This window comes from Myotis lucifugus, unplaced genomic scaffold (assembly GCF_000147115.1).
Source record: "Myotis lucifugus unplaced genomic scaffold, Myoluc2.0 scaffold_232, whole genome shotgun sequence".
NCBI classification, from domain to species: Eukaryota; Metazoa; Chordata; class Mammalia; order Chiroptera; family Vespertilionidae; genus Myotis; species Myotis lucifugus.
In genome coordinates this window covers 1,669,893-1,696,365 of record NW_005871280.1, presented here as the reverse complement: position 1 = coordinate 1,696,365, position 26,473 = coordinate 1,669,893, and positions in this window count along the sequence as shown.

The window sequence follows — 26,473 nt, the reverse complement described above, 5'->3', positions numbered from 1 at the left end:
ATCTTCATGAAGAAATATAGCACCTATTATCTTCATGCCTTGGCTAAAACTGGTACATGAAGAATCCTATTTTAAAATTCTGATATATTAATTTAGAATAATTTCCATATGACATGCTGTTTTAATGGATGGTGCACCTGAAAGTTACACAATTATGTGGTACATCCCATTACTAGATTCAACTTCAGGAAAATCAATGTAATGATTTTGTGCCAAAGTAGGTACTATTGTAAGCTCTGTGAAATAACAAAACATTTCAAACAGTTTATTAGAAGAAAAACTTAATATTTGAAAGTGCAATGTGAGTTAACCTAACTGTGAAATATTGGGAAAATATGCATTCCAAAAACTTGAAAACCTTGGATTTAAGCAACAACACAGAAGTGGTGAGTATTGGGAACATAGTTTGAGAACTACTGATGTGCCTGGTTATACCAGTTGACAGCAGATACTTGTTCTCCAAGCTAGCTCCACAACCAATCAATACTTAGTCCAACACCTATCCCCATCTGTACACACTCACAAAGTACATCTTATTTGACATTTTTCAAAACCAGTAAAAACATAATGAAGTGATTATACTTGTAATAACCAAAAACTAGAAACAAACATTTCTCAACTGGGGAGTAGATAAACAAAGTTTGGTGTATACATACAATGAAATACTACTCAGCAACATAAAGGAATGAACTACTGTCAATGCAACAACACCAGTGAATCTCAAATGTATTATTATTCTGTTTTCATCACACTCTGGATAAGGAAAAATTATAGGAAAAGAAAATAAGTCAGTGCCAGGTTTGATAACAAAAGGGGACAAGGGAATTTGGGGGATATAGAACTGTCAATATCTAGATTGTGGTGATGGTTACAAAACTGTATACTTTTAATAAAATTTACAAAACTATAGACATAGAAGTAAATTTTACTGTATGCAAATTATACCTAAAGTTTAAAAAATTATACCTGGCCTCACATTTAACCCATTGTTACATAAGCCCAAAATAACATTATGTAAAGTCAAAAACATAAATAATATATTTATTGATAACTTTAAAAGTCCCTGCAAAATTTATTTGATTGGATCAGAATCTTTAATTCTAAGAGAAATGTCAAAATATTTTCTCCTTAAAAATTTTTAATCGATGATGAACTACTCTTCATAATTACTGAAATCTAATCCATGCAGATCAGATTGGTATTTGTTGAAAACACGTTTAAAGTAGCCCTCCAAAAAAATCAATCTTAACTAAATACCTGTTTCAATAGGTCCCACTGATTCTTTTACAAGGAAGTCACTCACAGATTGCATGTATTGGAGCTGTGTTAATCACCCAGCAGCATATAAAAGTCAAACTAAGCCAAACTTTTTCTGATTTCTCTACAGACATGCAGTTACAGAATGGCTTTGTAGATTACATTTCTGGTACTGATACAGGGCCTGGCACTTGGCAGGAAAAGGTTGAACTCAAGACCCATTTCTGCAATGAGCCAATGAAATTCATACATCACACTTTCTCCTACTACATTGCTCACCATTTTCAAAGGTGATGCAAATCCATGGCAGGGAAAGGGATGGAACCAAATCAAGAGTAACTAAGTCAGTAGTAAAGATTTTCTGTTTCTGACACAGTTTGTTCTCTAAGCAACTCCACAACCAATCAATGCTTTTCGTGGGATTCACAGATCTAGTAAGAGAGTTAAAATCACTTCCTTTGCTTTGAGGCAAAGTTCAGTCAATATTAAGGTTAGCACAAAGGGATGTTTTCCAGGGGACAACTAGAAACAGCCAAACGAAGATTAAAATGCTTAAATACTTCAAGTGGAGAATGTCCCACTTATCTAAATTTTAATATACTCTATTTCAAAAGCATGCTTTACATAATATTGGGAAGCTTCTGTGTAACAACTTATTATATGTATTTTTAATGTTTTTATTGATTTTAGAGAGAGAGGAAGGGAGAGAAATAGAAGCATCAATGAGAGAGAGACTTCGATCAGCTGCCTCCTGCATGCTCTCTACTTGGGATCCAGCCTGCAACCCAGCATGTGCCCTGACCAGGAATCAAACCAGGGACCTCTTGGTTCATAGGTTGAAGCTGAACCACTGAGCAACACTGGCCAGGCATAATTGAATAACATAATTTCTATATATTGCTGAGAAATATAGAAACTGAGTGTAAACTTGAGTCAATCCAGCTAATTCAATACACTTTAGCAAAAGGCTAAATGCATGTACTTTAATTCAGAGAATTGTATATATGTGAAATCATGTGCATTCTAAATGACCTTCAAGCCTAGATCTCCTTTATGGGTGACATCACCATGTGTACATCTGTGTGTCTGGAGGGGGCGGGGAGGGGCGGCGGCAGCAATTATCAAGCTACTTGGGGGCCATGACTTTATCTTTTGTCTCTCTATTGCCCAGGTCCCTGGCACAGGTGCACAACATATAAGTTCAAACCAATCTGGAATGAATCAGTAAAAATGCATAAAAGTTCAAATAAAAACCAACTATACGCACTGATAGTGAGAATTAACATTTATTGGTATTAACCATGTATGGTCGCTACCTATATATTCCACACATACTGTCTTATTGAACCCTCACAACAACTTATGAAGTAGGTACCATTATCATCCCCATGCAACCGAGTGAAATAATGTGGCTCACAGATAATACATGATGGAATTTAAATTCAAACCCGGTTTGTCTTTGGAATCAGTTATCCTAAGTACTTCACAATATTATCTTGCTGTTTATATTATAAGACTACAACATTCATAGGTAAGTCAGATAGACACAAATGCCATACTTTGCTCAATTTTTCCTTATAAAAGTATTACCGTATGAGATATTTTTGCACTATCCTTTTAAATTTTCTAATTTGTTCAAACTGAAACAAATGATTATGTAAAAATCACTCGAGTACCTGGTTATTTCTAGACTTAGTTGATGAAACTATTCTCAGCAGATTATATTCATTTTATCTGCAAGTTTTAAATGACATGTTAGCCTTTCGGTCCCAAGTTTTAGGCTAAATATAGCAATTACGTTCTACAGGTGAAGGTCACTTTGGGGAATGCTCCATCTAAAAACTAGGACTTTCAGAGATATCTATGGAAAGAGAATAAAGCCAAAAGATCTGTTTAAATTTTAGACTCAATATACAACTCTGGTTTGAGATACAACTCCTCTGTTTATCCATACATTTTAAGAAAGCATTTATTTAGTAAGTCGTGCTTCGTAGTATTCTCAGAGCAAACAAAAGCCTTCTGTTAGTAATATTCAAGTTTTAAAGCATAATATTTATTATAACCAAATTAAGAGAAAAAATTGACCAGTTTAAGTAAAAGTTCTATTGATTAATGCATGGATTAGATTAATTTCCATATTAATCTTCTTTTTTTACTAGAAGCTCAGACAGAAGCAGAAAATAGGGTCTTTATGGACATTTTTGGAAGGATTCCTTTATACTGACCAAAGGAATAGTACAGGGTAGAAAAAAGCACCTGTCAGGTTGATTGCATTGATGGCCCCAAGTAATTGCCTCCTTGTATCTCTGTACTTTGCCCTGTGACTACTTTTTCATTTCTCCTACCAAGTGGGAGAGTCTATTTCCCCTCTTCTTAATCCCAGCTGACGTATGACTTGCTTTAGCCAGCAGAATACAGCCAAAGTGACACTGTGCTGGCTCCAATTTAGGCCCGAACATGCCTTCTACTCTCTGTCTCTGTCTCTCTCTATCTCTCTGCCTCCCTTTCTCCCTCCCTCTCTCTTTGTCTTTGTTACTCAAAGTCCAAACAGGCCAATCTTTTGAGGATAAGAGATGATTGGGGTAGGGAAGAGCTGAAGTACCCCAGCCAACAGCCAAACAACTCTTAGAACCAGAGCGGTTTAGCAGACTCATGGCTGACCCCACACACAAGGAAGCTAGACAAGACCAGGAGAACAACCCAGGGTAGCCCAGCTTAAATTACTGATTCACAGAATTGGCACTAAATAAATGGCTGCTGTTAAGTCACTATATCTTGGGATGGATTTTTTTATGCAGCAATAGTTGATACAGTCTCTCTTAAGAGAAATACATGTAAAAATAATTCAAATAATATTTACAAATTTGTATCAGACTTTAAAAAATTGACTATTCATGTAATAATTATACCCCAAGAAAAAAGTACATTGTCATTTAAATAATTTTTAAAGTATGGCTTTTTATGTATTTTAGAGAGAGGGTAAGGGAGGGGGAGAGAGAGAAACATCCATCAATTGCCTCCTGTAGGCACCCTGACCAGGGATCAAACCTACAACTTGGGCATGTGCCCTGATCAAGAATGGAACCAGAAATCTTTCAGTGCATAAGACAACACTCAACCAACTGAGCCACCCCAACTAGAGCCACATTGTCACTTAACATAAAGTATAATTATATAATCTTATTTTCCTTGATATATTTTAATATGTTCCTAATTCTCAATAAATGTGTTGAATTAAACTGGATATCTGGTTGTCTTTAATAACTCAATGTTTTATGAGAAGAATATTGATAGGAAATCCTTAAGGCTCTGTCTGGATTCAGGAATAATATGATGTATAAAACTTAAGTTTAATATATAATTATTAAATCTTAGGGCAACTATAATTAATATTCTTAAAAGTTTAAACAAGGATTAGGGAAGTGACATTTATTGTCAATGGATTTGTTTTGTTTTTGAGCAGTGATTCATGATAAGAACACTTTATATTTCCATCTAGTATTCGTGTAAATGTATGTGTGCATGTGTGTGTGTATTACTGGAAATCTTCTTGAAACAATATTTATCACTACTATCTCCAGTATTGTCTATTATATTCTGTTGTATTATATTCTACTGTTTTTTTTTTAAATGCTGGTCTCTAACCACTAAACTGATTTCATAACCTACTCATGGGTCAAGACCTCTAGCTTGAAAAACACTGGCTTAAGAGTTAGTTTTCATCTGCTATAAATCACAGTCATTGGAAAATGTTTTGATGATAGAGTACTTGCCTAAGGGTTGAGTTGTTCTTTGCTCACAGTTAAGACTTTTTCTCCCTTCTATGTGGCCACAGGTAGTTTTTCCAATATAGTAATGACAACAATTAACAACTGCCTAATGTTTTTGTGATTACAAAGCATTTTTCATACATATTGCCTCAAACCTCCAGTGGGTTAATTGGCAAAGGAAACACAATATTGTGCAATTAAGTTCAATTCCAGGTAGATCTATAATTTTATTATTTAAGATAAAGTGAACCTTCAGCAAGGAAGATACATTACACCAGTTTCCCAGGTCCTGGTAACGTAGTTAGTTTTGAATGTGTGATTTGCAGGGATCTTCCAGAAAAGGCACACACAATTTGAACCCCAAAGCTTCTCATAGCCATATAAAGTAAGTCACCCATGTTAGACAGCAGTTGTCCAACTGTTTAAAATTTACCACTTTGAACTATGGTCAAAAGAAGCTACAAAAGCAAGGATATGTAGAAAACAATTATATAAGCTCTATATAACTGCATTCTTTTTTTCTTGATAAGTATCCCTCCGAAAAGAGGGGCCTGATTTATAGTCAAGTTCTAACAAAGTCACTAATGTTCCTGTATTTTGTTTTGTTTTATGGATTTTTAGAGAGAAGGAGAGGGAGACAGAGAGAGAAACCTCGAAGTGAGAGCAGAACAATGATCAGCTGTCTCCTGCATGCCCCCTACTGGGCCTCAAGCCAGCAATGCAGGTATGTTCCCTGACCTGGAATCAAACCAGCAACCTTTTGGTGCACAGGATGATGCCCAACCAACTGAGCAACACCAGCGAGGGCTAATGTTACTTTATTTTGAATAGAACTATAATTTGGAATTAGACTTTTGTCTGAAATTACCTCAATTAATCCTAGTTTGGATACTTTTAGAGGTTTATTTAAACAGAACTAGCAAAACATAAAGTAATATATATATATATATATGATATATTTTTTGACACAGATTTAAGAATCACTCCCAGGTGGGTATGACCTCACAATTGCAAATGTTGTATGTACTTTATATGGGTCTCTTCAGGGCTACTTTAAAAATCAATACAGCAAGTGATTTCACAGATCAATCCCTAATACATTCTGGCTTAATGGGAAAAACACGATCCTAATTTATGCAAATTATATTCTTGGCTTGGCCTAAAATTTCTAGTGGTTTTATCATCCAGGGTTTCTAAAATTGCAGCATCTCAAACAACGTACTAGTAAGTCAAAATGGGTAAGATTTGTTCTAGAAAACGTTGTTAGATGTCTCCCAAAGATGCCCCAGTGGTAACAAAGGCAATGGGTCCAAAGTCTCATGTAATTTTGGTAAAAAAACAAAACACAAGAAATTAAATTCCATGAAATTAAGTAGGACAAAGGACTATTCATATATATATATGCCTAAGCGACCATCTGACCGTTCAACTATTGGCCTGGTAGCTATGACACGCAATGACCACCAGGGGGCAGATGCTCTGACCAGTAGAGGAGGGAGCCCCAATTCCTCGTGGAATCAGCCATGGGTTAGGTTTCTGCTGGGGCACTGTTGGCCCTGAATCTGCTTCACCCGCACCCCAGACCCAGAGAAGAGGGAGGAGGGAACCCAATTCCTTGCAGAGTCAGCTGTGGGTTAGGTTGCTGCTGGGGCACTGTCAGCCCCGAATCTCCTTCACCCACACCTTGGACCCAGAGATTGGTTTTGGCCCGATCCCCACAGGCCAGGCCGAGAGACCCCACCGGTGCACGAATCCGTGCACCAGGCCTCTAGTATTAGTAATATATAGCACACACTATACTCAACTCAATACTCATCCCTTTTTCTTTCATTTAAGATCAGCAATGCATTCAGCCCCTATAATGAATCCTAATTTGTCTAAACTGGTGATGCTCAAACCTGATGGCAAATTATGGTCACCTAGGGATAATCCTGGCAGTCTGGTATTGGTGTAAGGGTAGATAAATGGATCAGAAGAGTCAATAGATAGACCCACACATATAAAGCCACTTAAAGGGGACTGTCCTAGATAAACCTGAACATGAGGTCACCTAAATATAAGCAAAGCAAAAGCATAATGTCATCTTAGATACTGTTTTATCTCAAGCCAATTGAATCCATACTAATTTTAGGCTTGAGAAGAAGACCTGGTACAACGGTTCTCAACCTGTGGATCACGACCCCTTTGGGGGTCGAACAACTCTTTCACAGGGGTCACCTAAGACCATCGGAAAACACATATATAATTACATATTGTTTTTGTGAGTAATCACTATGCTTGAATTATGTTCAATTTGTAACAATGAAAATACATCCTGCATATCAGATATTTACATTACGATTCTTAACAGTAGCAAAATTACAGTTATGAAGTAGCAACGAAAATAATTTTATGGTTGGGGGTCACCACAACATGAGGAACTGTATTAAAGGGTCGCGGCATTAGGAAGGTTGAGAACCACTGACCTGGTATAAATAAAGGTTGTTCCCTCCATTCACTTCTCTATCAAATGGTAGATGGACTAACCAGTAAAATTCTATACTCAGTGCTCTATACTACAGAAGAAAATGAAGAGGAAGAGTGTTAATCAAGTGAGGACTCAATTTGCCTTGGTGTGCTAATGAGGTTTTATTAAAAGCAATCTTAGAAACACCGTGGGCCAACTGTATTGCTTATGCATAAAACAGCTATTTAATAACATCAAAATTTCTCCAAAATGAAGCTCACATTCATTTTAATGTTATATGATATCTCTGGACCAGAATTAGTCATTACCAATTTACAGGACCTGCTTTTTTCATCCTTTTTCCCTCCATCCCAACACTACGGATGCTTAATAGAAAGAAGGTGCCATGTAAGATTTTCTGGGTGCTTAGTGGTCCCACACAGGAGTCACAAAAATGTAGACATAGTTTCCCCAGGGTAGCCAGCAGTGTCACACCACCTGAGAGACCTGGGTGATTGTTCATACAAACAGGAAGAGCTCTGCCCCCACTGGAGACTGAGACCAGCAGCTGCCTAATGCCTAGAAACACCCTTTGGAAGTCAGGTTGGCGAGGACAGTATCTTCATATTTATTCAGGCAGTGGTATCTGGGAGCCCCAAGATCCCCTCAGAATTTCACTTTTTCCTTTCCAGTATATGATAAATGTACCACTCCAATCACATTCTCCCATTGTCCATATTTTCTTACTGTCTACCTTTCCAGTCTTGAATATCTGGAATTCTGACTGAGCCCTCAGTTAACACCATCCAGGCCCTTCAGAACTGTTTGTCTCTTTAAGGAGCTTGCTTAGGGCAGCTGTCAATATTGACCCATCAATGAGAAAATACTCATACCTAGATCCCTAAGTCTAGGGCAATAAGTATCTTTCATTCACAGCCATTCTCAATTCCAATCATCTTTACTGTAGAAAACAAATGACCATAAACTTTACCATCATAAAATCTGCTCCAACTCTAAAAGTTTGGGAGGCAAGAAAACCTGAGATCCAGTTTCACTCGCAAATGTGTAATGTGTGTGGTTAGGAAATCCTCTTCCCTGTTCTCTTAACCATAATAGATGACTCTTAGAAGGGCCCATATCCTTCTGGCAAGTAAGATATGACCACTTTGAAGAGCATATACAGCTCTTTAGGACTTGACCTCCATCCAGACATGCCTTTCAGATGCAGCTACTCCTTGCCTTACAGTTTGCTCTTCAATAAAAACAAAGTCACTGGTAGATTTTGGGAGCTCTGTCAGGCTTTTGTGCTTTTGACCGAATTGTCCCCCCTGCCTTGAAGGCCTCTCCAAGCTTTTATCCACCTGGCCAGCTCCTCTCCATGTTCCAAGGCTGCCTTCCCTACTCTTCCTGGGCAGATACAAAGCCTTCCTACCTAAGGATTTCACTGAAGTTGGCCTAGCCCTTCATTGGAGGACATGCCTGATGTCTACAAAATTGTTCTTATTTGTGTCTCTTCTATAAATTCTGTGAGTAAAGGAACTATGTCTTTTTGCTCTGAATCCCTAGCAGCTAGCAAAGTCCCTGTCATATTGTTAGGACTCAATAAATGTTTGTGGACTGACAGCCTCCAAGTAAGATGAGATGTATCAATGCTCTTGCCCCCCTGACCTGCAGCCAGCAATGTCTCTGGTAAGCTGTTGGGCTCAATAAATATTTGTTGACTGGCATACAGAAAAGAAGATTAAATGCATCAGTTTACTGAAAGTTTAAAATGGAACTTCTGTAAAAATATGTTACTGTGTTTTCTACTTTGATTAGACTGTATATTCAGGGATTTTTTTAAAAAAGGGCTTAAAAGATGGCAAAAGATATGATAAAGAGTATCTAATTACCAACTACCTTACAGATGCAAATGAATTTTAAGCACAAGGTCACAGAAGCCAACAGCTCACAAACAATAAAGTAAAATAAATGAGATAGTTTAACACAAACAGAAGATCATAGTGGTTATCTATGCTATGTGATTAGTACATGATTTTCTCTTTAATCTACTAATGAAAATTTGCACAGTTTTAAATCAGGGCCATTAAATGAGTAAGACTGTCTTTGACACACACCTTGCAAGCATCTAAACCTGCATTGTACATCCCAGCATCAGATTTTCAGATATGGGGTGTGGGCCATCAGATACGGACTGATAACCTTAAGCTTAAATCCCAGTTTGCAACAGCTCCCTGTGCATGGTTTTCCAACTGTTTCAGATATATGTACTCATTCCCAGATAATTCTACACTCAGTGCACTAAGCCAAGAACTGAAGTGACTTGGCCTGCCTATTAATAATTTGCACCTAAGACAAAGACAGTAAATCTCTAGCACAGATAGAGTTAAGCCTCAGTTCCTCAAGCTTCTAATCCACTGTCCTTATGGTTATAAATTTTTAATGGATAACACTGGTAGCATGAATAAGTAGCTAATATGCTTAAAAAAGCACATCAAAGAGCTAGTACAGACAACAATCTGCACATATTCAAAAGAAACAAATTGTAGTTTAAGGCCTCTGGTTATGGGACTAATGTACACGTACAGGCTGCCTCGTCTTTGCTGCTTCAAACTTACATAGATGGAGGCTCACATTTCAGAGTGGATGCCACTTAAAATGACAGAGAAGCACAGAACAAAAGGAAAAGGAGCTGTCCATCTAGGATACTTCCTGCCAATCAAAACAGGTTAGAAGATGCCACATCATTTCAATCGCCTTCATAAGTAATTTTGAAATCTTGCTACCCTTCCCCATTCATGATTCTGGTTCCAGTTCTCATGCAGCTTCAGGCAAAGTTTTCTTCCCAATTGTTTCCAGTGAGGACAGTTCCTTAACCCATAATATTGTAATAAGAATGAAAAACCATAAATCACAGATTAAGTGATTTTACTAACTGACCTTCAAAATACTCAAAGTTATTCATAAGTAATTCTTAATTTCTCATGATACCCCAAAAAGAGGAACATTAAAAACAATTACATCTTACAATAGTTCATTTTTTTCACAAATACAAGTGCCTTTTTTCATATGTCAAAGACCATTTAGAGCTTTTTGGAAAAATTTTATTTCTAAGAACTATTTCCTATTTAAATCAAACTCTCAGATTTTTTTTCATTATTACATTTCCTCAACTAAAAGACTATATTTAAATATTTGTGAATCCAGAATATTTTATTTTGATTTTGATGAATATTCCTGAAACTCTTAGTATTACACTTCTGAAAAGAGAAATTTCAAAATTTTTTCTGGATTCTGAAAATTTCCTGAAACTGTCCTTGCTTTGTTTTTTTCTAATCTGCTTATTCTTAGTTCTTGTTAAAACAAAAAGACTATACCCTTTCAGAAGTAAATCTCTCAGGTTAACCATTCTTTTAGGAGGAATAGTCCTATATGGCCTGAAAATTAATCACCCGGTGATCCCTCTTACAAGGGATTCAGCAAAGCTGATTCTTCATCATCAGTGCTCTAATCAAATACCCATAACCACGTGCAGACTGTGTCTGACAGAAGATTGGGAAGACTAAAGCTTGACACAGATTTCCTGGGTGTTTGATCCTCACAAAGAGACTTGTTTCATTTGGTTGAATTTCTTTAGTAGCTGCTCGCAAATATGATGTGTGACTTTGACCTAAGGTGGCCTTCCCATTCCCACCAGAAGGCAAACCCTTAACAAAAGTGTGTTAACCTGGTCCCCATAAACTCTGAGAGGGTGAAGCAGATATTGTTGTTGCCCACCCAGATATGCTGCCACCTCCATCCGTTCTGCAGGTCTGGGCATCCACCCCGTTTCTACATGCTTTGTTACCAACTGCTTGCACACACAGCCTTCCTGGCGGAGGGGGCGGGGGGGGGGGCGGGGAGGGAGTGTTCTTGGGCCATTGGAGCTGCCCAATCAGTATGGAGAGCTGGAAATGCTTGGAAAGTTACATCCCACCAGGATGGCCCATAGTCAGTGACAGACTGGTGCAGAAGTATTCAAGGAAACCTCCCTGCCTCAAGGCAGGATATATTCTGAGGTGCATTTATGCTCCAGAGCATCCCAGGGGATCATGCTGAGGCTGGGATTTCCCCAAAAATGGAACCTTTATTTCACTTCTTTCCTGTCTCTGGCCTGCTCCCACCACTCTTTTGTGCTTCTCTCCTTGGATCCTTCCCTAATGCACACAACCTGCTTCTGGGGACTCCAAACTAAGACAGAGGGCAGTCGCCAGAGGAGAAGGAGTAAAAAGGGGGAAAAAACTAGTATTTATTTATTTATACAGCATTATTCTTTCCAGACCCTGCACTAAGCACATTACATGTATTAACTCATTGGATCTTACTCAAGAGTAATGCATGAATCATCTGAGCAATTTAAAAAAACAACAACAACTTTAAAGCTAAGAAGGAGAAACATAAGGATGTAGGCACAAGTATCCTCTGTCCCTCATCCTCACTTCTGTCATAAGAAGGGCAATTTTCCATTCTGCCCTGTGTTTTCAAGAGTAATAAAAATAAAGGCATACAAATGGCCAACAGGTGCATGAAAAGATGCTCAACATCACTAGTTATCTGGGAAATGCAAATCAAAACTACAATGAGCCCAAGCTGGTTTGAGCCTCAGCCCACGGACTGAAGGGTCCTGAATTCGATTCCAGTCAAGGGCATGTACCTTGGTTGCAGGCTCGATCCCCAGCCCTGGTCTGGGTGCGAGTGAGAGGCAACCAATCAATGTGTCTATCTCACATTGATGTTTCCCTCTCTCTGTCTTTCCCTCTCCCTTCCACTCCTCTAAAAGAAAATCAATGGAAAATGACCTCAGTGAGGATTAACAAAAAAACCCAGTGAGATATCACCTCACACCTATTAGAATTGGCTACTACTGAAAAGACAAGAAATAGCAACTGTGGGTGAGAATGTGGAAGACAGGGAACCCTTGTTCGCTGTTCGTGAGAATGCGAACTGTTACAGCCACTATAAAAAACAGCAGAGGTTTCTCAAAACAATAAGATTAAAAATAGAACTACCATATGATTCAGCAAATCCATTTCTGTGTATTTATATTTAAAAAACACATTAACTCAAAAAATATATGCACCTCCCCATGTTCATTGCAACATTATTTACAATACCCAAGATATGAAAGTAACCTAGGTTTCCTTGTACATATAAAAAATTTTATATGAATGAATGGATTTTTTAATGTTGTATATATACTATGGAATATTATTCAGTCGTAAAAAAGAATAATGGACCTTGAATGTATTATGCTGAGTGAAATAAGCCAGATAGAGGAAGATAAATACAATATTATTTCACTTATACAGTGGGGCCTTGACTTACTGGTTTAATTCATTCTGTGACGGAGCTCGTAACTCGAATTACTCGTATGTCAAATCAAAAAGTGAATGAGTGAGACATGGGATGCTGGGCTGATGTTGTGGCCTTCACTGTGACATTCGCTGCGTCAACTAGCGGTGGGGTATCTGAAGCTGGCTCGTAACCCGAATTTTAGCTCGCAACTCAAAACAAAAAATCAGCCGAGAGATGGCTCGTATCTCGAAAAACTCGTTAGCGGGAAACTCGTAAGTCAAGGCCCCACTGTATTAGGAATAAAAAACAAACAACAACAAAAAACACAAGCTCATAGATACAAAAAAACAGATTTGTGGTTGCCAGAAGCAAAAGGTGGGATGGAGTATGAAATGAGTGAAGGAGGTAAAAAGGTACAGATTTCCAGTTATAAAATAAATAAGTCATAGGATGTAATGTGTAATGTACAGCATGGTGAAAATAATAACAATGCATTGCATAATTGAAAGTTGCTAAGAGAGTAGATCTTAAAAGTTCTCATCACAAGAAAAAAAATTATAACTATGTACAGTGATAAATATTAACTAGACTTGTCCTGGCAATCATTTCACAATATTTACAAATACTGAATCATCATGTTGTACATCAGAAATTAATATTCTATAGTTCAATTATACCTCAATAAAAAGAGTAATAATAAATATTCATTGAATTTTAACTACAAAGTGGCAGCCTAATATATATAAAATCTCACTGCTGTGCAATAGGACTTGGGAACAAGAGGTTGAGAGAGCCCTGGCCAGTGTGGCTCAGTTAGTTGAGCATTGTCCCATGCACTGAGAGGTCAGGGCACATGTCCAGGTTGTGAGTGCAATCCTGTATGGGGTATACAGGAGGCAGCCTACTGATGGGTTCTCTCTCATATATTTTAGTCTTTCTTCCTCCCTCTCCCTCTCTAAAATCAATAAAAACATTTTTTTTTTTAAAAAAGAGGTTGAGAGAGAGTGTGTGTGTATGGATGTGTGTTATACTGCCTGAGGTTATACATACATGCTAGAGCTGGAATATGAATACCAGTCTGACCGATTCCTGAATCAATTCTTTTATCTACTAGAGACCCAGTGCACGAAATTCGTGCACTCGGGGGTGTCCCTCAGCCCGGCCTGCACCCTCTCACAGTCCAGGAGCCCTCGAAGGATGTCTAACTTCCATGGAGGCCGGAGAGACTCCCGCCACTGCCACTGCACTCGCCAGCCATCAGCCTGGCTTAAGGCTTCCGGCTGAGTGGCACGCCCCCTGTGGGAGTGCACTGACCACCAGGAGGCAGCTCCTGCATTGAGCGTCTGCTCCCTGGTGGTCAGTGCACATCATAGTGACTGGTCATTTGCTTCTGGTTGATTTGCATATTAGCCTTTTATTATATAGGATGCCATATGACTAAAAACAAAAATGAAACATTCCCTAAACAAGCAATTGAACATAATTTTCTAAGGTTCCTTATGCCATCATTTCTTTGCATCTAATCCCCCTAGAAAAAATGTCATGTTGAAAGGCTGAGTTAATAAAAATAACATTTTAAGACTTCAAGAGAAAAAATAGATATGGCTCCTAGAAAAACCTGGAACAAACTGAAAATCAAGCCAGACAATGTATATGGTCAAGGGTCAAGAAATTAAAACAAAACAAACAAAAAAAAACTTGTATCTCAGTCCATGAACCCTGTATGAAACCTAAAGGTATTTTCCTGCGCCTCAGTTTACTCATTTGCTAAATGTGTGTCCTTCTTTAGCATGATGAAGCAAGGATTCTGGGAACTGAGAGTACTAAGAGAGGATGCTAACAGTTCAGGAAGGGTACCTGTCTTGGAAAGAAAGTATGACAGTGTTCGTTGGGAAATGTACAACATTCCAAGCCATCTGAGTTAGAGAATTTGGTTTTGACACATTGATTATATATAGGCAAATAGTCTTGCTCCTTTGAAAAGCCACAACATAATGCCATGTCCTCTGTCTGAGAAATAGAAAATAAAATTATAGAAGACTGAGGAACTTCAAGAACATTAGGATGGCTCTAAAGTGTAAAGGGATTCGATTCAATTTAGACATTCAGAACCACTATCTCAGAAAGAAATTTCCCCACAAAAAAACACTAGCTGTTTGCAAACTGAAGAATAAAAATAAAGGAGGAATTATCAGCAGAAAACATACACACACACACACACATACACACACACACAATACTAATAAGAAATGAGTGCCTGGGCTCTACAGGATGAAAGTAGTAATATTTTTTTTTTCTATCCATGAGGAATAAGATAATTATTATTCATCAATATATAGTTTTGCCTTTCTGCCATGAGAGTTGGCGATAATTCGCATCAAGCATCAAGTGGTTGAATCTGGGTTAGCCTTGTGACTTGCTTCAACTCAAAGAATGTGGTAGAAGCCATGGTGTGCCAGTTCTAAGTATAGGCCTCAAGAATTCTTGTATGTTTCCATTCTCCCTCTCAAAACCATATGACCACTATTTGTATAAGCCTGACAAAACTTGAGAGTACCATGGCCAGTTGCCCCCACTATCATTGTAGTTAAGTCAGGAAACCTCCATAGTAGCACTGCCTAGCTGACGCAGCAGCTAACCACAGATGCTTGCGGGGGCCCAGATGGAACCAGAAAAACATCCCAGCTGAGCCCAGACTCATAAAATCATAACCTACATACATGGTTGTTGTTTGAAGCCACTACATTTGGGGTGTTTTCTTACATCTAAATAGCTATCTGGCACACATCTCCTCCTTTGTTTTTAAATTCTAATACTCTTTATGATTGACAATGTAGTTATATCATTTGCTTGAGAACAATTATTTCTATGTTACCTATGAATACTCATGTCCAGTGAAATCAGATTTGAAAAGCAACATCACATGGTATTTAAAATCATAGGTTCTCAAGTGGGACATGCAGGATTTGAATCTGAGATCTCCTGCTGACCTTGTGTAAGTTACCTCAACTTTTCTCATCTGGAAAACTGCAAAAAATAATAACATACAGCATGTCATTTTATTATTGTGAAAATTAAATAAATATGCTAAAATCCTTTGGAAAAGTGCCTCACATACAGTCAGCACTAAACATAAGCAAGCTGTAATGGTTAACAGTTGCAAAGCTCTTCCCATCATACCAAATATGTATACTGCTACATACCATCTTTTTGGTTCTTATAGCTTCCCTGCAGTGTGGGTGGACAGGTATAAATGTATCTCCCTTTGATAGACGAGGAGATATGGGCTCAGAAAATGTAAGAGATATAACCCCAGTTGCTGTTTCAGAGTCCAAAACTCTCTCACTGAAGTGCACTAAAGACCTGCCCAACCAAAATCCATGCACAAAACATTGGCTGAGTAAAGTATGGTCTATTTACCCAATGGATTATGAGGCCACCATAACATACCAATTGACCTGAAGGGGTTTTCGTTCAGTTTTATTGGGAGGATTAAAGCAAGATGCAGGAAAGTGTGTATGATATAATACCATTTTTATAGCACAAGACAAAGAAATCTGTACTTATCTATGAATGTGTGTGTGGGAGTATACCTATACTTATATACCCACACACATTACTATCTATGTCTATATAATTGTGCCGTATTGTGAGAGCTTGAAAAAATTATGTAAGACACACAGTAGGTTGTGGCAATAAGAGGAGAAGTGAAATAGGGAGAAGAAACAGGGAGAGCATCTCCCCCCAAAAAACTGCACTAGAAAACCCTACAAGCACACATATAATACTATTTACAGAAATGGTTATGTAAAAATATAGATAAAGAATTTTTTTCAATCTGCAATGGCTAAATACATGGATGAGAAGGGCAGTTATACAGTCAAATAAGTTATACAAGATTCTCAATTGCATGGGAGTTGGTGTCCAAACCCCATGTTGTTCAAGGATCTACTGTACTCAATCTGCATTTTTACCATATTGTCCTGTCCTATTTATCCTACAAATAGTTTTTTTAAAATTTATTAGAGTGAGAATGAATAAAATTATATAGGTTTCAAATGCACAATTCTATAATTCAGCATCTGTATATATTATTATGTGTTCACCATCTCAAGACAAGTCTATATATCTTTATATTTAAAATTTTACATTTTAAAGTAACATTGCTTAAAATTGAGATTATTTTTTCTCTTTTTCAATGTATCTGACATGATGTGATATAATAAAAATATTACTACTTGTTCTACAGGCCAAAAAAGTAATAATTCTCCTAAGCCAGACCATTTTACTATTTTCACAGTAGAACTAATTTTTTTTTAAGGGTTTTTTAAAATATATTTTTATTGATTTCAGAGAGGAAGGAAGGGGGAGAGAGATAGAAACATCAATGATGAGAGAGAATCATTGATTGGCTGCCTCCTGCATGCCCCCCACTGGGGATCGAGCCCACAACCCCAGGCATGTGCCCTTACCAGAATCGAACCTGGGACCCCTTGGTCCAGAGGCAGACGCTCTATCCACTGAGCCAAACCAGCGAGGGCACAGTAGAACTAATTTATCTCTTTGCAATAACCTCAGGGTAGTTAAAGACCCCTTGTATTTGATTCATTACTTAAACTGCATCCATCTCTTTCACCAGTTTGGCCCAGATTCAACCTTTTCAACTAAAATAAGCCTCTCCCATTTCTGTGGAATTGGACAGAAGAAAACAATTTTCTGTTAATCATTCTGAGGCCTACAACACTTATTTCATATGTTTACTGAGGTACAATGTACACATGGTAAAGAACTCTAACTTCGCACAGTTGCATGGATGTTTACTTGTGTATACACCCATGGTACCACCATCCAGACTAAGATGTAGAACATTTCCATATCACCCCAAAATTCCCAGGTGCCACTTTCCAACACTACCCTCCCCAGAAGGAAAGTGGGGTACTATTATGATCTCTATCACTGTTTTGCCTTTTCTTAAACTTCATTCAAAATGAATCATATGTATCTTTTATACCTGGCTTCTTTCATTTAATATGATGTTTATGACACTCCATCCATATTGTAGCATCTATCAACTGTTCAATTTGTCTTTTGTTAATAGACAATTGGGTTGTTTGCAGTTTGGGTACATTAAACATAAAAATGTTAATGAAATTTTTTATAACTATTTTCTGAAGAAAAAATACATTCATTTCTCTTAGGCTCTTATGGTAGACACATGCATTATTCTAATAAATACTAATAAAAAGTTTTCCAAAGTGTTATAACCAATTTACACTCCCACCAGCAATGCATAAGGGTTCCAGTTATCTACATCTAAGCAAAACTTGGTATTGTCTGTCTTTTTAGTTTTTATCATTCGGCTGGGCATTCAGCTTATCTTTACCTTGGTTTAAAGTATATGTCATTATAAATGTTCTGTATTTAATTTCACAATAAAAATTCTCCAATATAAATATATAAATTTGATCTTAATTAGTAAAAACCCTTTCTTTCAATTCTTCAAATATTAGAGAATGAAAGCATTTGCATCATTTAATTTTGAGGCAATGCATAAAATAATTAGGAAATTGAAATTATACTGTACAAATACACTATTAACAGTACACTACTTTTTAGTACTAGATCACATTTGCTTTCAATTCTAAGACAATAGCTAAAAACAATTATGATTAGCTGTTAGTATTTGACCGTATTGTTAAGTTTTGGGAAGGAAAGTATTCTTGGTTTCTAAGTCTATAGTCAAGTTACAAAGCATTCCTATGTGTAATGCATAGTCTTCATGAATAAAATGAGTGGTTTTTAGAAATTAAAGTGATTGGAAATCAGATCTGTGGTTAAATAATGTAACCACTGCAAAGCATATGGCTGTCTCCTTAAAATTTCTATTTATACCCATTGGATGACAACCACTAGGCAGTGCATGGTTCTCTGAGCCCAAGTTACAGAGGCCTAAAAATATATTTCCTGGCTTCCACCAGGAACTGGCAGAGTCTCAAAAAGGAGTTCGAGGCTTGGCTAAAATGCAGCTATTCTTTCAGACCAATATTGTCTGCATTAGGGAATGGCTAGGTCCTATTAGTACATGAGGAAGAAATATGTATCCCTGTGTTTGCATAGTTAACCTTTTCCCAGTTGCACCTGTGATCTAAGGCACACTTTAGGGATCACTGGCCATCAGCCTAGCACATGCTTTAGAACTTAAAGCAGGTTCCAACGACTGACTTATCCACAGTAAACATTAGACTTGCTTCTAGAGTTTCCCATGGGAAGGACCCCAGTATTTTACAGTATTTCAGTACAATATTAGGTTATGATATTTTTTTAATTTTTTTTAAAATCCTGGATACATTTTTAAAATATATATTTTATTGTTTTTTTACAGAGAAGAAGGGAGAGGGATAGAGAGTTAGAAACAACGATGAGAAAGATCGATCAGCTGCCTCCTGCACGCCCCCTACTGGGGATGTGCCCGCAACCAAGGTACATGCCCTTGACTGGAATCGAACCAGGGACCCCTCAGTCTGCAGGCCGATGCTCTATCCACTGAGCAAAACCGGTTCGGCAGGTTATGATATTTTTCAGGTGTTTCAGTCTTGAATCACCACCTCATCACCTGACCTGCCCTCTAGGAAGTTCAGTGAAATCCTGTCACCAACCCAGACATAGTAAATGTGGGTGGAAGGCAATTGGCCACTGATTCCCCATTTTCTTCCAAAGCCCATCCCCCATCCTATCTCCTTAGCTTCAAGTGACCTGGCTTCACATCTACCCGCTTCACTTTGCACACCCCACTTTAATGGCCAGTATTTACATACCACAGTTGAACCTGAGACAACATTCACCAAACAGACACATTCTCTCTCTTCTGAAAACCAGGTTCCTTTTCCATCACCTTCCTTTCTCTCACACAACCTTGTCTCTATTCCTGAAGCTAAAATCTGCCTTTTCTTTATAACAAAAAATCGTGTTTCTCCTTCCTTTAAAATATCTATTGTCTCCTCTGCAATTGTCATTCCTCTCCCAACTCTCTAAGTCTACTTATTAGGCCCTATGACATTATCTCTTACCTCACCTCTGTGTCAGCCACTCCACCCTTTCATATTTCCCTGCACTAAACGCCCTTAACTTCGCAAATCTTTCCCTTTCAATTAGAGAATCAAGTGTGTGTTTGCACTGGCCTTCAAGACACTCCATAGTAAGTCTGACCATACTGACCTCCCACTTCTCTTGCTCCTTGTGGTTCAAATCATCCCTTTCTGAGAGGAGCTGCCTGTGCCACACTATCAAAGACCCTGCTCTCAGGCCAAGGTAAGTGAGCACTTGAAACGATTTATCCTCATCACATCTGACTAGAAAGGGATGGACATCTAGCCCTTGGAATCTGGCATAGAGGCTCAGGGACCCTAGGCCACCTCTGCTGTAGCAGGTGGCCACACTCTGCGAACAAACCATTCTGCAAAGAGATAAAAAAAAATGTCATGAATATCAAAAGATGTAGGGAATAGAAATTAAGTTCTCTGGAGAGACAGAGGGAGTCATCTTAGCCTCTGACTCCTGATTTCTGGCTGTTCTTCATGAGGGTCCAATGTATTTCTTGCCAAAGCCCTTTTTCCTCCAAAAGTACACTGGCCAAAGCCATCTGGACAGGGTTCTGTTCTTTGTAGTTAAATCTGAATAAACTGCATTTGAGCACCTTGCCGATCTTCATCTCTGTGTCTTTGTACACACTCCTCCCCATCCTTAAACTGCACCCCCTCTCCCTCTTCATCTAACTCTTGACCACCTTTTTGAACTTAGCTCAAACTCTACTTCTTCTAAGATGCTCGCTTTGCTCCAGCCTTCACTGATTTCTGCCAAGGGGAGAGGCAGGGTGGTGGAAAGAAGAAGGAAAGGCTTGGGAACCTCTGTATTCACTCTGTATAACCCTCCGCTCTCTGTCTCCATCTTCTGGTATGGAAATTGACTAAAATAAAATTGCCACGTGAACTTCTTGTGAGCCTACCTTAGATCGCACACAGAAAAATGCTTAACCCAGTTCCTTGCTTCTACTCAGTGACCACTGAGTTGTTCATGGCATTCCTTGTATTTTTTGATTCCTACAGAACTTTGCTTTAACATCAAGCTGACACACGGTGGCTACAAAGGCATAGCAGTTATTCAAAAATACATATGATGTGGGCCCAACTATCTTCAAATACGGAAGAGTTCAAGTGATGTGATCAAGAGGGGCAGAGAACCCAAATGAGGTTAAAGATATGCCTAGCCTGGGTCAGATGTTTATGACCCAACCTGACCCTAGGATGTAGAAGGACTCAGAGAGAGTGTAGCAAAACTCCATTAAATTATATTTTCTAGAAAGTAAAGGCTTGATCTTTCAAATATATTACTTGGTTTTCTTGTTTGTTTTATCAACTCACTCTGAATATTTTCTTCCATTTGAAAATACATCAAATGAAGAAATAAAGATGAGTCTGTTGATAAGTTTATGAAAACAAAATTTCTAAACCAGAAGACTTTCAATTATATTAGAAAATAGTGTAACTATAAAAATTTTAGCATAAGGAAGATTACAGAATCAGACAAGTTGAGAATCTTGTGTTTATAATCATTTCCCATAACCCCTATATTGATAACTATTCTTCAAATTGTTAATTTAAATGACCAATCAGAACTGAGGTTAGTAGGAATAGGAAAAATATAAGGCAACGTTTCAAGAAGGCTAGTTTAATATATTCTTTTGTAAATTTGAAGAAATTTGGCATAGGCATTAGAAATCTATCAGGGAGACAGAATATCTGATTTCTATTCCTTAGATTTTTATGCTATTCAGTAAGCTATATAAACTCAGTGTTTCAAATTCCTCATTCAAAAAAAAAAAAGATTGCTGGTGGGAGAGAAAATTAGTACAGTCCTTTTAGGGAGTAAGTTGGCAATGCCTATTATAATGTAAATTGCATATACCTTCTGGCCCAGCCTTTCCCTTCTCTAAGTATGCTAAAGAAAGCCAGAACAACAGCAACCAAAATAGCCAGAACAAGGAAGTGTTCATCCCAGCATTATTTGTAATAGGGAAAATTTTGAAACTAGCTAAATGTCCATGAAAACAGAATGGCATGAAATAAACTATGGGGCATTCATATGATGAAATATTGTGCATTAAATAAAATATTTAGAGTAGCTCTATCTCTACTAATATGCAAAGATCTCTAAGACATATAAATTAGAAAAAGCAAGTTACATAAAACTCGGTGTTATTTATTAAACAGACATTAAACAATACTGCATATTTTCTGCAGATATGTACATTTACATATTAATTTTCATTAAAAGTTTGGAAGGTTGCACAGCAAACTGACAACATAGTTAACCTGGGTGCTTGTTTGGGAGACTCAGAAGTGGTGATGGGAACACTGACCTCTTTGGCATTGTTTTCAGTTTTACACATAGAAGGTATTGACATGTTGCAAATGTAATTACAATTATTTTTTTTAAAAAAAATTAGAGTCATCATCTAGATTATTAAGTTCTTTCCCAATTTTATGTTTCTTGGGCAAGTATGAATGATTTATTATTAGGAAGTCTTGACTTAAATCTAATAATATATCTGAACCTAACAAATACCTCTTAGTCTACTATTTTGTAAAACCAGATCTGATTTATAAGCAAATCGTTGGGAATTACCTATCATCTCAAAAGGAAATGTGAAACAGCTTTATAGATTTCTAGCCAAATCCTTAGAGCTGTGGGCAGCATATTTATCGTAGTCTCCAAATCAGCATCAACAAAGAACTCATTTTACAGTGCATTAGTGGCCACAGTGGTAGCTCCTTTGAACCAAAAGAGCTTAAAGTATGCTGTTGTTGTCAATTTGACCACAAAATTCTAAAGCATAGAATAAAATGCTATTCCTTGAGCTTTGCCAGTGTGACTCAGTGATTGAGTATCAACCTATGAACCAGGAGGTCACAGTTTGATTCCCGGTCAGGGCACATGCCCTGGTTGCTGGCTCAATCCCCAGTGAGGGGAGTGCAGGAGGCAGCAGATCAATGATTCTCTCTCATCATTGATGTTTCTATCTCTCTCTCCTTCTTCCCTTCCTCTCTGAAATCAATAAAAATACATTTAGAAAAAAAATGCTATTCCTTGGGTTTAACAAAAGGATCTGCCATGAGGTATATATTTTTCTAAAGTGTTAACTAATAAACTTAGTATCCCATTCAATATCCTTTTCTCAAGAGTTATCACTGAATACTTTGTTTTCACATAAAAAAACTAGTTAATCTGGGCTTAATAAACTTCCTCTACTGGTTTCACTGATCAGATGAGCTAGCGTTACTTCTGCATATCTAACATTATCAAAAATGTAAAATTATGTGCTCAACTATTGAATTTTATTTCTGACAAATGTTTTTGTTATCAACAGTAATTGTGTTGGTCTGTAATGTGTTATCTGCCACATACTTTCCAATATTCTTGTTAACTTTAAGATCTTGGACTAATACTAAATTGATAATTAATAAAAATTCTTAGAATACCTAGACAATTTTTAATATGACAGAATGCAAACACATTTATCAGGCATAGTTTTAATTTGCTTCCTGTTTTTATATATTATAGAATGGCTACAGGATAACAGTTTGATAGAGTCTTTAGCTATCTTTAGAGCATGATAAAACATATTTATTTTGGTCTCTTTAGAAAACATAAAAAGGAACATGTATTACTATAGATAATCATAAAATGTGTGCTTATTGCTGATTTTCTGAGATGCTTGTGTGTGACAAAATTTTTCAACTATCAACTTATTTTTTTCTATACTAGTGAGGAAATAAGTTACTGTGTTAGTTTATTTGAGCTGCTATAACAAAAATATTATAAATGGGGTAGCATATAAATAACAGAAATTGTTTCCATAGTTTTGGAGGCTGGGAAGCCCAAGATCAAGGTGCCTACATATCAGTGTGTGTGAAACCTGCCTCCTAGTTTATAGATGTGTCCTCACATGAAGGAAGGGGTGCAGGAGCTCTTTGGAGTCTCTTTTAATAATGGCACTAATCCCATTTATTAGGGTTCCACCCTTGTGACCTAATCACCTCCCAAAGCCTTTACCTCCAAATACCATCACACTGGGAGTTAAGTTTCAACATGTGAATTTTGAAGAAGTACAAGCATTCAATCTATAGCAATTACATTGGTTAAAAGTTGCAATTAATATGAGTGGCTGAAACTCTCTAAATACATTGGTGGCAAGGAAATACAAATGTATATGTAAAATAATGGGTTTTTTTATATTTATACTAGAGGCCCGGTGCATGAGATTCATGCACTGGGGAGGTGGTCCCTCAGCCCAGCCTGCACCCTCTCGCAGTCTGGGACCCCTTGGGGCAGTCAGACATCCCTCTCGCGGTCCGGGGCTCTCACAGACTGGGACCCCTCGCTCCTTACCACCCGCCTGCAGCGGAGGCGGGAGTGGCTCCCACCACCGCTGATGCACTTGCCAGCTGTGAGCCCAGCTTCTGACTGAGCAGCACTCCCCCTGTTGGAGCGCACTGACCACCAGAGGGCAGCTCCAGTGTTGAGCATCTGCCCCCTGTTGGTCACTGCAATCATACCGACCGGTCATTCCACCATTCAGTCAATTTGCATATTATGCTTTTATTACATAGGATTCTAAGAGCAAAGAAGAGTTATTGGCTTTAAAGTATAAATGTGTGGTTGTGCCAGGATGTGAAATAAAATGTTAAATAATAAAACAAGATGAAACAGAAAATTATAGAAGTTTGAAGGAAATTAAATTTTATTTACCTAAAACAAAAGTTATCACAGAATATACCTGGTCTGACTTAATCTTTCTTTTTTTCAGGCATAAGAAAACAGTTACAGGAAACAATGAAGCATTATTTGGTAAAACTAAATACAATTTACTAAAAACAAGAACTAACACTTCTGCAAACAGCATGTGGCACTATAACTAACTTATCCACACCCACCATTGTCTATTTGCAAAAATCTCTAAGTTGCTCCCCTATTCCTTACATCAGATGGTGACTTTATTATTAAGGCATATTATGAGTGCTGCCTTGCATAAGATGACGTAAAATTATTTCTACAGCTTCCACAGAAAAGTTAATGAGAATAAGCATGTGAAAGGGCTCTCTGCAAGCTCCTGAGAGGGCTTGTTGATGACTTTGGGCCTCTCTCTTTATTTCACATTCCAACCCAATTTTATATTGGATTCTATGACTTAACCCAGGGGTCCTCAAACTTTTTAAACAGGGGGCCAGTTCACTGTCCCTCAGACCGTTGGGGGGCCGGACTATAGTTTAAAAAAAAACTATGAACAAATTCCTTTGCACACTGCACATATCTTATTTTGAAGTAAAAAAACAAAACGGGAACAAATACAATATTTGTATTTGCATGTGGCCCGTGGGCCATAGTTTGAGGACCCCTGACTTAACCCATTTCTCTTCTGGAAGGAGTTAGTTTCTTGTTCACTCAGTCTCATCCTCTCTTTGAGAAATGGGCCAATCTTCTCATTTCTAGGGCCAAGCCTGGCCTTCATAATTGACCCAATCTCATTCTGCCTTCCTCAGCACTTTGTTTAATTAATCATTCCCTCTTTTTCTTGTACCTCCCATCTCCTCGTCTCCTCTTACTCCTTTTGCTCTCCATAGAAACATGCCCAGGTTTCTCTAAATAGAAACAGAAGTTCTTCAATCAATGAACCTGGAGTTTTCCATTCCTCCCCGGCACTAGCTTCTGCTTCCAGGCACCTTTATATCTTACTCTTCCCCTTTAAGTCAGTGGACTCCACGATCTGCAAGATTTACCCATTTTGTTATACTTTTAGGCCCAGTGGCCTGTCTCAATTCTCAATGCCTTAGGGCGATCTATAACATTTGGTAGCATGGATTTTGCCCCTTATCATTCTTCCTCTTTTCACCAGTTCACTGACTCCTATTTCTCCCTTCCCACTTTAACATGTATATGTGAGTCCTTGTATATCTGCTTTCTTCCTCACTTTGCACATATAAATGTGAATCCTGTACCTCCTCTGCCTCGCTGTGCTAGTGAACTCATCTAGTCTGGGCCACCTTGCATGATGGAGAGGTGCAAGGAGCATTGTTCTCAGTGTAGTTTATTGATTGATTTGCCCTGAAGCATAACTCTAGGAGTAGAGTGAGAAGAGCCTTCCCTGGAGTTGGAGTTTTATGACAAGGGGGCTCTGAACTCACCTGGAATTCATGCTTTCACAGTGCTTCCACTGTCACTTTTGACACACATCAGTACCGCCACTGATATGTCGAATTCAAGGACCAATTCCATAGTCCCAAATACCTGCCAGTTATTTCCACCTGGGTAATGTTAGCTCTTCAAATCAGCCTACCTAAAATCACAGTCTTACCTTTCCCCATTCCCACCAACACTCTCCACGCTACCTTATCCTATATAATAAAAGGCAAATATGCAAATCGACGGAACGACCAGTCGCTATGACGTGCACTGACCACCAGGGGCAGACGCTAAATGCAGGAGCTGCCCCCTGGTGGTCAGTGCACTCCCACAAGGTGAGTGCCACTCAGCCAGAAGCTGGGCTCATGGCTGGTAAGCACAGCAGCAGTGGCGGGAGCCCCTCCCGCCTACCCAGCAGCATTATAAGGCC